Source organism: Xenopus laevis, chromosome 3S (genome assembly GCF_017654675.1).
Source record: "Xenopus laevis strain J_2021 chromosome 3S, Xenopus_laevis_v10.1, whole genome shotgun sequence".
Lineage (NCBI taxonomy): Eukaryota > Metazoa > Chordata > Amphibia > Anura > Pipidae > Xenopus > Xenopus laevis.
The window spans coordinates 121,865,057-121,878,287 of record NC_054376.1 but is presented as its reverse complement, the minus strand read 5'-3'; the positions used below and the strand labels follow the sequence as shown (position 1 = coordinate 121,878,287).

The following is a 13,231-nucleotide window of genomic DNA, read 5'->3' as shown; positions in this document are numbered from 1 at the left end:
TTCTTTTCTTCTGTGTATACAATGGAGGAGTCAGAGTTTTTAGGCTCACTTCATAGTTGCACTATTTGCTCAGCTCAGACTAGTCACTGGCTGACTCAGGATATGTTAGGAATTTAATGTAGTTTCAAAGTGAATCCTGTATCGTGCAGCAAGAAGAAAGTACACACTTGTGAAATAACAGTCTCTTTATTTTCAGATCTCTGTAAAGACACAATCCCTGTTATTCCCAGGAAAGCAATCCAGAAATTAGCAGGAAATTCCAGGAAAGTATGGCTGTAATGGGAAATGCTCTTTAGGGAGTTGATAGTCTTTAAATGATGATTTCTTTCCACAGGAACTTAGAGTAACAGATCCGGCACCGTATGAATCCTCATTAGGAAAGAGGTAAAAAAGACCATTCCCTCAAGGTAAGTAATACTGGAATGTGGTAACATAGACGTGTATAATTTCCAGAATTAGGGAGCAGCAATCCATACCCCCACTTCCTTGAATAATTAGCAAATAGTCAATGTTTAAACAGGCAACAAGAAATGTAGGCAAACAAGGCTTTCACGGTAAAGTCTCAGGTGGATCAGGCAGATGAGAAACAAGGGTAAACAAGCAGTCTTAGCATAATAAGCCAGGCAGGTAGAGAGGCAAGGGTTAACAGCACAGTCTTAAAGTAATGAGCCAGGCAACATAGGCAAGCAAGGGTTACAGTAAAGTCTTTGGTGAGAAATAATACCTATACTTGGCAACAAGTCTTGAATAGGTTAATCAATGCTGTTGAGTAATTCTTGGGGCAATATTTAGCCCAGGCAATGATTATACAAGACTAGGTAATTCTTAATAACTCGTTGGTAGAGGAAGGAATGTAGAGCCGTTGCTATGGATGAAGAGCCGGTTGCTATGGCTGGAAGCTGTTGCTATGGCTGAAGGGCTGGGTGCTGTGGCTGGAAGCTGTTGCTATGACTGGAACTTCCTAGAAATGGAGCTTGATTGAAGTGAGAATGTGCTGGAGGCAGAAACGTGCAGGAACAAGCCCAAGAAGCTGATTCACCAAGCTGAAGAACGCTGCAGGAGAGCCAGGACCAGAAACTGCAAGAAACTGCAGAAAGTCTGACACGAGGATCTGAAGCAGGGAGACGCCAAACTTACTTCCGGGTTAGCGTAAGTACTTTACTTTTTAGGCTGAGAGGGGGGAAGGTGGCCGCAAGCTCCGTCACGGAGCTGCGGCACCTTACAGGATATGATTCATAAATTTTTAATGAAAATTAATGTAAACAAGGTGCCAGGGCCAGATGGCATACACCCCCAGGTTCTAAGAGAGCTTAGTTCACTTTTTGACTGGCCCCTATTTCTGATTTTCTCAGATTTGCTTTCATCTGGTATGGTAACTATGGATTGGAGAAAAGCTGATGTCATTCCAATATTTAAAAAGGGATTGTGATCTCAGCCTGGCAATTATAGGCCAGTAAGTTTGACATCTGTGATGGACAGATGATTTGAAGGCTTGTTAAGGTTGAACTTTTTTCAACCTAAATTACTATGTTACTACTGGGTGCAGTAGAGAATTTTAAATGGCATTTAGTGCTAGGACTAGTGTTTTCATCTGCAGTCTTTACTTTTATTTCTTTGCAACATTTTAAAGAACTTTAACACTACCAGGAAATCTCCTTACATGATGCAAGCTTATTATGAAATGTTAACAGCTGCCAAGTGAATTCCATGTAACTTGTGACTGTGCCATTTTTGCAATGATGTTTGTTAAAGGGATACTGTCATGGGAAAAAAATTATTTTTCAAAATTAATCAGTTAATAGTGCTGCTCCATCAGAATTCTGCACTGAAATCCATTTCTCAAAAGAGGAAACAGATTTTTTTATATTCAATTTTGAAATCTGACATTGGTCTAGACATTTTGGCAATTTCCCAGCTGCCCCTGGTCATGTCAATCTCGTTTTTGACGCCGGCGCCCGTTTTTTTATGCAAATTTTTTCGGGCAAATTTTCATGGGCGTTTTGCGAATTTATTCGCTGGCGGCGAATCGCAAAAGTTCACCGCGAATTCACGCCTGGCGAATAATTTCGCCCATCACTAATCATAGGCGGTCTAATATTGGGTAAGTTATCTTTTACCAGTGACCAGTGACTTTTCGATATTCTTGTAATATGTTTATATTGAGTGATAAATGTAACATGTTCAGCAGTTTTTTTCTCCAGTAACATTGACCTCTCTTTCATCCTCAACTCATTACTAGCATATGTGGGACAGACATTAAGAGCTGTAAAGGAACGTATTCGCGAATATTAGTCGGCAATTAAAACTGGTAAGAAGGAACAAGCAGGTGCAGGTCATTTTATTAAAGCAGCCCATAATGTCAATCAGTTGAGGTTTCCATGGTGGAAATAGAATTAAAACCCTATTGTAAAGAGAGGCCTTCTGGATCAGGAGATTGGAGACATTAACTCCATTAGGTCTAAATAAAGAATATGACCTCAAACCGATTTTTAGATACATTTTCTGCTTTTCAAATGATTTTATATACTGTTTTTATTTTGGATTTTTTGCAGATTTTTTGCAGATCTGTTACAAATGAACTTCCGGGTGGACACATTTTGTAAATTGTAACTTTTTTCAATAGATGGAACAATGTGTTTCACATGATTGTTACTTGTTGCCAATTGTCCACTAGATGGCACGTAAGAGTTTAAATAGTGGTGTAATGATTGTTAGTTTAGCTTGAAAAAAGGCCATGTGAGGCCTGAAACGTTGCCGTAATGCCCCATAAGTTTGCAATAAAGGCATTTTTAATCGAACAAGATAAAGTGCTGCTGTTCCTATTGAATCTTTGCTGTATTTGCCGTTGGTAAGTGGCCACTGGAGAACTTGCACCAGGATAAAGAGAAAGGAGGCCACAAGGTTGTGCTGACTATCTTGCACACAAGTTCGAAAAAGCTAAAAGGTTGAACTAGGACGTGTTTCTTTTTTCAACCTAACTCACTATGTTACTATGGGGTGCACTAGAACACGTTAAATGGCATTCAGTGCAAGGGCTAGTGTTTTCATCTGCAGTCTTTCCTTTAATTTCTTTGCAACATTTTAAATGGATACTGTCATGGGAAAACATTTTTTTTTCAAAATGAATCAGTTAATAGTGCTACTCCAGCAGAATTCTGCACTGAAATCCATTTCTCAAAAGAGCAAACAGTTTTTTTGATATTCAATTTTGAAATCTGACATGGGGCTAGACATATTGCTAATTTCGCAGCTGCCCCAAGTCATGTTACTTGTACTCTGATAAACTTCAATCACTCTTTACTGCTGTACTGCAAGTTGGAGTGATATCACCCCCCCCAGCAGCCAAACAAAAGAACAATGGGAAGGTAACCAGATAACAGCTCCCTAACACAAGATAACAGCTGCCTGGTAGATCTAAGAACAACACTCAATAGTAAAATCCCATGTCCCACTGAGACACATTCAGTTACATTGAGAAGGAAAAACAGCAGCCTGCCGAAAAGCATTTCTCTCCTAAAGTGCAGGCACAAGTCACAGTGGCGTAACTAGACCCCCAAGGGCCCTGGTATGTAAATTTACAACTGGGCCCCCCCCCCCATGCATTGGGCAGGAACACAGTCTCCCATAGACTCCATTATAATCATATAATTCAACTTTTTTTTTTTTTTTTTAAAAAGTCCTTTTCTCTGTAATAATAAAACAGTATATTGTACTTGATCCCAACTAAGATATAATTAATCCCTATTGGAAGCAATAAATAAATTGGCTTTATTTAATATTTACATGATTTTCTAGTAGACTTAAGGTATGAAGATCCAAATTACAGAAAGTTCCATTATCTGGAAAACCCAGGTCTTGAGCATTCTGGATAGCAGGTCCCATACCTGTACTCAAAGGATATAAGTACAGGAGTCTGAAATACATTTTTTTATTGTGTTAATGGCAAGGGTTAATCAGTGCAGCATTAAAGGGGTTGTTCACCTTTACATTAACTTTAATATTTTTCATTTTTTTGACAGTATCCCTTTAAAGAACTTGCCAGGAAATCTGTATGACACAAACTTATTATGAAATGTTAACAGCTACAAGTGAATTCCGTGTTATTTGTGACTGTGTCATTTTTGCAATGAGGTTTGTCAACTTTGCACGAATTCAGTTGTGAGGCTCAGTTACATCCTCAATTAATTTGGTGAGTCTGATGTCCAGAAAGGCATCCCCTGTGTTTCCGTCTCAGTCAGCCCGATAATAAGAATGAACTGTATAATTATTCTACCATGCCTGTTAAATAAGAAGAAACTGTAAATATGTGGTTTTAAACATAACCAAAACTAATTCAAAATAGTAAGTAAAGATATTGCTTTGATACAAGTCACTGGAGGCTGCAGACTGAGTTATACAGGGAACTCTGAGTATCACTCATGTATTATAAGGGATAATGTACCCCCTACTGTAAATGATAAGGATATTAGAAGTTACTGAGGGGTTCTGTGACCATATAAAGGCACAAGGCTGCAGGCTGAGTTATACAGGGAACTCTGAGTATCACTCATGTATTATAAGGTATAATGTACCCCCTACTGTAAATGATAAGGATATTAGAAGTCACTGAGGGGTTGTTCTGTGACCATATAAAGGCACAAGGGTGCAGGCTGAGTTATACAGGGAACTCTGAGTATCACTCATGTATTATAAGGGATAATGTACCCCCTACTGTAAATGATAAGGATATTAGAAGTTACTGAGGGGTTCTGTGACCATATAAAGGCACAAGCCTGCAGGCTGAGTTATACAGGGAACTCTGAGTATCACTCATGTATTATAAGGGATAATGTACCCCCTACTGTAAATGATAAGGATATTAGAAGTTACTGAGGGGTTCTGTGACCATATAAAGGCACAAGCCTGCAGGCTGAGTTATACAGGGAACTCTGAGTATCACTCATGTATTATAAGGTATAATGTACCCCCTACTGTAAATGATAAGGATATTAGAAGTCACTGAGGGGTTGTTCTGTGACCATATAAAGGCACAAGGGTGCAGGCTGAGTTATACAGGGAACTCTGAGTATCACTCATGTATTATAAGGGATAATGTACCCCCTACTGTAAATGATAAGGATATTAGAAGTTACTGAGGGGTTCTGTGACCATATAAAGGCACAAGCCTGCAGGCTGAGTTATACAGGGAACTCTGAGTATCACTCATGTATTATAAGGGATAATGTACCCCCTACTGTAAATGATAAGGATATTAGAAGTCACTGAGGGGTTGTTCTGTGACCATATAAAGGCACAAGGCTGCAGGCTGAGTTATACAGGGAACTCTGAGTATCACTCATGTATTATAAGGGATAATGTACCCCCTACTGTAAATGATAAGGATATTAGAAGTCACTGAGGGGTTCTGTGACCATATAAAGGCACAAGGGTGCAGGCTGAGTTATACAGGGAACTCTGAGTATCACTCATGTATTATAAGGGATAATGTACCCCCTACTGTAAATGATAAGGATATTAGAAGTTACTGAGGGGTTCTGTGACCATATAAAGGCACAAGCCTGCAGGCTGAGTTATACAGGGAACTCTGAGTATCACTCATGTATTATAAGGTATGATGTACCCCCTACTGTAAATGATAAGGATATTAGAAGTCACTGAGGGGTTGTTCTGTGACCATATAAAGGCACAAGGCTGCAGGCTGAGTTATACAGGGAACTCTGAGTATCACTCATGTATTATAAGGGATAATGTACCCCCTACTGTAAATGATAAGGATATTAGAAGTCACTGAGGGTTGTTCTGTGACCATATAAAGGCACAAGGCTGCAGGCTGAGTTATACAGGGAACTCTGAGTATCACTCATGTATTATAAGGATAATGTACCCCCTACTGTAAATGATAAGGATATTAGAAGTCACTGAGGGGTTGTTCTGTGACCATATAAAGCACAAGGCTGCAGGCTGAGTTATACAGGGAACTCTGAGTATCACTCATGTATTATAAGGGATAATGTACCCCCTACTGTAAATGATAAGGATATTAGAAGTCACTGAGGGGTTGTTCTGTGACCATATAAAGGCACAAGGCTGCAGGCTGAGTTATACAGGGAACTCTGAGTATCACTCATGTATTATAAGGGATAATGTACCCCCTACTGTAAATGATAAGGATATTAGAAGTCACTGAGGGGTTGTTCTGTGACCATATAAAGGCACAAGGCTGCAGGCTGAGTTATACAGGGAACTCTGAGTATCACTCATGTATTATAAGGGATAATGTACCCCCTACTGTAAATGATAAGGATATTAGAAGTCACTGAGGGGTTGTTCTGTGACCATATAAAGGCACAAGGGCTGCAGGCTGAGTTATACAGGGAACTCTGAGTATCACTCATGTATTATAAGGGATAATGTACCCCCTACTGTAAATGATAAGGATATTAGAAGTCACTGAGGGGTTGTTCTGTGACCATATAAAGGCACAAGGCTGCAGGCTGAGTTATACAGGGAACTCTGAGTATCACTCATGTATTATAAGGGATAATGTACCCCCTACTGTAAATGATAAGGATATTAGAAGTCACTGAGGGGTTGTTCTGTGACCATATAAAGGCACAAAGGCTGCAGGCTGAGTTATACAGGGAACTCTGAGTATCACTCATGTATTATAAGGGATAATGTACCCCCTACTGTAAATGATAAGGATATTAGAAGTCACTGAGGGGTTGTTCTGTGACCATATAAAGGCACAAGGCTGCAGGCTGAGTTATACAGGGAACTCTGAGTATCACTCATGTATTATAAGGGATAATGTACCCCCTACTGTAAATGATAAGGATATTAGAAGTCACTGAGGGGTTTCTGTGACCATATAAAGGCACAAGGCTGCAGGCTGAGTTATACAGGGAACTCTGAGTATCACTCATGTATTATAAGGGATAATGTACCCCCTACTGTAAATGATAAGGATATTAGAAGTCACTGAGGGGTTGTTCTGTGACCATATAAAGGCACAAGGCTGCAGGCTGAGTTATACAGGGAACTCTGAGTATCACTCATGTATTATAAGGGATAATGTACCCCCTACTGTAAATGATAAGGATATTAGAAGTCACTGAGGGGTTGTTCTGTGACCATATAAAGGCACAAGGCTGCAGGCTGAGTTATACAGGGAACTCTGAGTATCACTCATGTATTATAAGGGATAATGTACCCCCTACTGTAAATGATAAGGATATTAGAAGTCACTGAGGGGTTGTTCTGTGACCATATAAAGGCACAAGGCTGCAGGCTGAGTTATACAGGGAACTCTGAGTATCACTCATGTATTATAAGGGATAATGTACCCCCTACTGTAAATGATAAGGATATTAGAAGTCACTGAGGGGTTGTTCTGTGACCATATAAAGGCACAAGGCTGCAGGCTGAGTTATACAGGGAACTCTGAGTATCACTCATGTATTATAAGGGATAATGTACCCCCTACTGTAAATGATAAGGATATTAGAAGTCACTGAGGGGTTGTTCTGTGACCATATAAAGACACAAGGCTGCAGGCTGAGTTATACAGGGAACTCTGAGTATCACTCATGTATTATAAGGGATAATGTACCCCCTACTGTAAATGATAAGGATATTAGAAGTCACTGAGGGGTTGTTCTGTGACCATATAAAGGCACAAGGCTGCAGGCTGAGTTATACAGGGAACTCTGAGTATCACTCATGTATTATAAGGGATAATGTACCCCCTACTGTAAATGATAAGGATATTAGAAGTCACTGAGGGGTTGTTCTGTGACCATATAAAGGCACAAGGCTGCAGGCTGAGTTATACAGGGAACTCTGAGTATCACTCATGTATTATAAGGGATAATGTACCCCCTACTGTAAATGATAAGGATATTAGAAGTCACTGAGGGGTTGTTCTGTGACCATATAAAGGCACAAGGCTGCAGGCTGAGTTATACAGGGAACTCTGAGTATCACTCATGTATTATAAGGGATAATGTACCCCCTACTGTAAATGATAAGGATATTAGAAGTCACTGAGGGGTTGTTCTGTGACCATATAAAGGCACAAGGCTGCAGGCTGAGTTATACAGGGAACTCTGAGTATCACTCATGTATTATAAGGGATAATGTACCCCCTACTGTAAATGATAAGGATATTAGAAGTCACTGAGGGTGTTCTGTGACCATATAAAGGCACAAGGCTGCAGGCTGAGTTATACAGGGAACTCTGAGTATCACTCATGTATTATAAGGGATAATGTACCCCCTACTGTAAATGATAAGGATATTAGAAGTCACTGAGGGGTTTTCTGTGACCATATAAAGACACAAGGCTGCAGGCTGAGTTATACAGGGAACTCTGAGTATCACTCATGTATTATAAGGGATAATGTACCCCCTACTGTAAATGATAAGGATATTAGAAGTCACTGAGGGGTTGTTCTGTGACCATATAAAGGCACAAGGGTGCAGGCTGAGTTATACAGGGAACTCTGAGTATCACTCATGTATTATAAGGGATAATGTACCCCCTACTGTAAATGATAAGGATATTAGAAGTCACTGAGGGGTTCTGTGACCATATAAAGGCACAAGGCTGCAGGCTGAGTTATACAGGGAACTCTGAGTATCACTCATGTATTATAAGGGATAATGTACCCCCTACTGTAAATGATAAGGATATTAGAAGTCACTGAGGGGTTGTTCTGTGACCATATAAAGGCACAAGGCTGAGTTATACAGGGAACTCTGAGTATCACTCATGTATTATAAGGGATAATGTACCCCCTACTGTAAATGATAAGGATATTAGAAGTCACTGAGGGGTTGTTCTGTGACCATATAAAGGCACAAGGCTGCAGGCTGAGTTATACAGGGAACTCTGAGTATCACTCATGTATTATAAGGGATAATGTACCCCCTACTGTAAATGATAAGGATATTAGAAGTCACTGAGGGGTTGTTCTGTGACCATATAAAGGCACAAGGCTGCAGGCTGAGTTATACAGGGAACTCTGAGTATCACTCATGTATTATAAGGGATAATGTACCCCCTACTGTAAATGATAAGGATATTAGAAGTCACTGAGGGGTTGTTCTGTGACCATATAAAGACACAAGGCTGCAGGCTGAGTTATACAGGGAACTCTGAGTATCACTCATGTATTATAAGGGATAATGTACCCCCTACTGTAAATGATAAGGATATTAGAAGTCACTGAGGGGTTGTTCTGTGACCATATAAAGACACAAGGCTGCAGGCTGAGTTATACAGGGAACTCTGAGTATCACTCATGTATTATAAGGGATAATGTACCCCCTACTGTAAATGATAAGGATATTAGAAGTCACTGAGGGGTTGTTCTGTGACCATATAAAGACACAAGGCTGCAGGCTGAGTTATACAGGGAACTCTGAGTATCACTCATGTATTATAAGGGATAATGTACCCCCTACTGTAAATGATAAGGATATTAGAAGTCACTGAGGGGTTGTTCTGTGACCATATAAAGGCACAAGGCTGCAGGCTGAGTTATACAGGGAACTCTGAGTATCACTCATGTATTATAAGGGATAATGTACCCCCTACTGTAAATGATAAGGATATTAGAAGTCACTGAGGGGTTGTTCTGTGACCATATAAAGGCACAAGGCTGCAGGCTGAGTTATACAGGGAACTCTGAGTATCACTCATGTATTATAAGGGATAATGTACCCCCTACTGTAAATGATAAGGATATTAGAAGTCACTGAGGGGTTGTTCTGTGACCATATAAAGGCACAAGGCTGCAGGCTGAGTTATACAGGGAACTCTGAGTATCACTCATGTATTATAAGGGATAATGTACCCCCTACTGTAAATGATAAGGATATTAGAAGTCACTGAGGGGTTGTTCTGTGACCATATAAAGGCACAAGGCTGCAGGCTGAGTTATACAGGGAACTCTGAGTATCACTCATGTATTATAAGGGATAATGTACCCCTACTGTAAATGATAAGGATATTAGAAGTCACTGAGGGGTTGTTCTGTGACCATATAAAGGCACAAGGCTGCAGGCTGAGTTATACAGGGAACTCTGAGTATCACTCATGTATTATAAGGGATAATGTACCCCCTACTGTAAATGATAAGGATATTAGAAGTCACTGAGGGGTTGTTCTGTGACCATATAAAGGCACAAGGCTGCAGGCTGAGTTATACAGGGAACTCTGAGTATCACTCATGTATTATAAGGGATAATGTACCCCCTACTGTAAATGATAAGGATATTAGAAGTCACTGAGGGGTTGTTCTGTGACCATATAAAGGCACAAGGCTGCAGGCTGAGTTATACAGGGAACTCTGAGTATCACTCATGTATTATAAGGGATAATGTACCCCCTACTGTAAATGATAAGGATATTAGAAGTCACTGAGGGGTTGTTCTGTGACCATATAAAGACACAAGGCTGCAGGCTGAGTTATACAGGGAACTCTGAGTATCACTCATGTATTATAAGGGATAATGTACCCCCTACTGTAAATGATAAGGATATTAGAAGTCACTGAGGGGTTGTTCTGTGACCATATAAAGGCACAAGGCTGCAGGCTGAGTTATACAGGGAACTCTGAGTATCACTCATGTATTATAAGGGATAATGTACCCCCTACTGTAAATGATAAGGATATTAGAAGTCACTGAGGGGTTGTTCTGTGACCATATAAAGGCACAAGGCTGCAGGCTGAGTTATACAGGGAACTCTGAGTATCACTCATGTATTATAAGGGATAATGTACCCCCTACTGTAAATGATAAGGATATTAGAAGTCACTGAGGGGTTGTTCTGTGACCATATAAAGGCACAAGGCTGCAGGCTGAGTTATACAGGGAACTCTGAGTATCACTCATGTATTATAAGGGATAATGTACCCCCTACTGTAAATGATAAGGATATTAGAAGTCACTGAGGGGTTGTTCTGTGACCATATAAAGGCACAAGGCTGCAGGCTGAGTTATACAGGGAACTCTGAGTATCACTCATGTATTATAAGGGATAATGTACCCCCTACTGTAAATGATAAGGATATTAGAAGTCACTGAGGGGTTGTTCTGTGACCATATAAAGGCACAAGGCTGCAGGCTGAGTTATACAGGGAACTCTGAGTATCACTCATGTATTATAAGGGATAATGTACCCCCTACTGTAAATGATAAGGATATTAGAAGTCACTGAGGGGTTGTTCTGTGACCATATAAAGACACAAGGCTGCAGGCTGAGTTATACAGGGAACTCTGAGTATCACTCATGTATTATAAGGGATAATGTACCCCCTACTGTAAATGATAAGGATATTAGAAGTCACTGAGGGGTTGTTCTGTGACCATATAAAGACACAAGGCTGCAGGCTGAGTTATACAGGGAACTCTGAGTATCACTCATGTATTATAAGGGATAATGTACCCCCTACTGTAAATGATAAGGATATTAGAAGTCACTGAGGGGTTGTTCTGTGACCATATAAAGGCACAAGGCTGCAGGCTGAGTTATACAGGGAACTCTGAGTATCACTCATGTATTATAAGGGATAATGTACCCCCTACTGTAAATGATAAGGATATTAGAAGTCACTGAGGGGTTGTTCTGTGACCATATAAAGGCACAAGGCTGCAGGCTGAGTTATACAGGGAACTCTGAGTATCACTCATGTATTATAAGGGATAATGTACCCCCTACTGTAAATGATAAGGATATTAGAAGTCACTGAGGGGTTGTTCTGTGACCATATAAAGACACAAGGCTGCAGGCTGAGTTATACAGGGAACTCTGAGTATCACTCATGTATTATAAGGGATAATGTACCCCCTACTGTAAATGATAAGGATATTAGAAGTCACTGAGGGGTTGTTCTGTGACCATATAAAGGCACAAGGCTGCAGGCTGAGTTATACAGGGAACTCTGAGTATCACTCATGTATTATAAGGGATAATGTACCCCCTACTGTAAATGATAAGGATATTAGAAGTCACTGAGGGGTTGTTCTGTGACCATATAAAGGCACAAGGCTGCAGGCTGAGTTATACAGGGAACTCTGAGTATCACTCATGTATTATAAGGGATAATGTACCCCTACTGTAAATGATAAGGATATTAGAAGTCACTGAGGGGTTGTTCTGTGACCATATAAAGGCACAAGGCTGCAGGCTGAGTTATACAGGGAACTCTGAGTATCACTCATGTATTATAAGGGATAATGTACCCCCTACTGTAAATGATAAGGATATTAGAAGTCACTGAGGGGTTGTTCTGTGACCATATAAAGGCACAAGGCTGCAGGCTGAGTTATACAGGGAACTCTGAGTATCACTCATGTATTATAAGGGATAATGTACCCCCTACTGTAAATGATAAGGATATTAGAAGTCACTGAGGGGTTGTTCTGTGACCATATAAAGGCACAAGGCTGCAGGCTGAGTTATACAGGGAACTCTGAGTATCACTCATGTATTATAAGGGATAATGTACCCCCTACTGTAAATGATAAGGATATTAGAAGTCACTGAGGGGTTGTTCTGTGACCATATAAAGGCACAAGGGCTGCAGGCTGAGTTATACAGGGAACTCTGAGTATCACTCATGTATTATAAGGGATAATGTACCCCCTACTGTAAATGATAAGGATATTAGAAGTCACTGAGGGGTTGTTCTGTGACCATATAAAGACACAAGGCTGCAGGCTGAGTTATACAGGGAACTCTGAGTATCACTCATGTATTATAAGGGATAATGTACCCCCTACTGTAAATGATAAGGATATTAGAAGTCACTGAGGGGTTGTTCTGTGACCATATAAAGGCTGCAAGGCTGCAGGCTGAGTTATACAGGGAACTCTGAGTATCACTCATGTATTATAAGGGATAATGTACCCCCTACTGTAAATGATAAGGATATTAGAAGTCACTGAGGGGTTGTTCTGTGACCATATGAAGGCTGCAGGCTGCAGGCTGAGTTATACAGGGAACTCTGAGTATCACTCATGTATTATAAGGGATAATGTACCCCCTACTGTAAATGATAAGGATATTAGAAGTCACTGAGGGGTTGTTCTGTGACCATATAAAGGCACAAGGCTGCAGGCTGAGTTATACAGGGAACTCTGAGTATCACTCATGTATTATAAGGGATAATGTACCCCCTACTGTAAATGATAAGGATATTAGAAGTCACTGAGGGGTTGT

The 13,231-nt window shown here is 40.3% G+C and overlaps 1 protein-coding gene across 1 annotated transcript in view; it reads left to right on the top strand.

The window, feature by feature from the left end:
* The first annotated feature begins 258 nt into the window (after window positions 1–258).
* Window positions 259–13,231, top strand: part of LOC108713328 (cytokine receptor common subunit beta) — a 65,325-nt gene continuing 52,352 nt past the window's right edge. The window contains exon 1 of the mRNA XM_041588854.1: window positions 259–1,149. The gene's annotated coding sequence lies outside the window, so the exon portion shown is untranslated. The remainder of the gene's footprint in view (window positions 1,150–13,231) is intronic.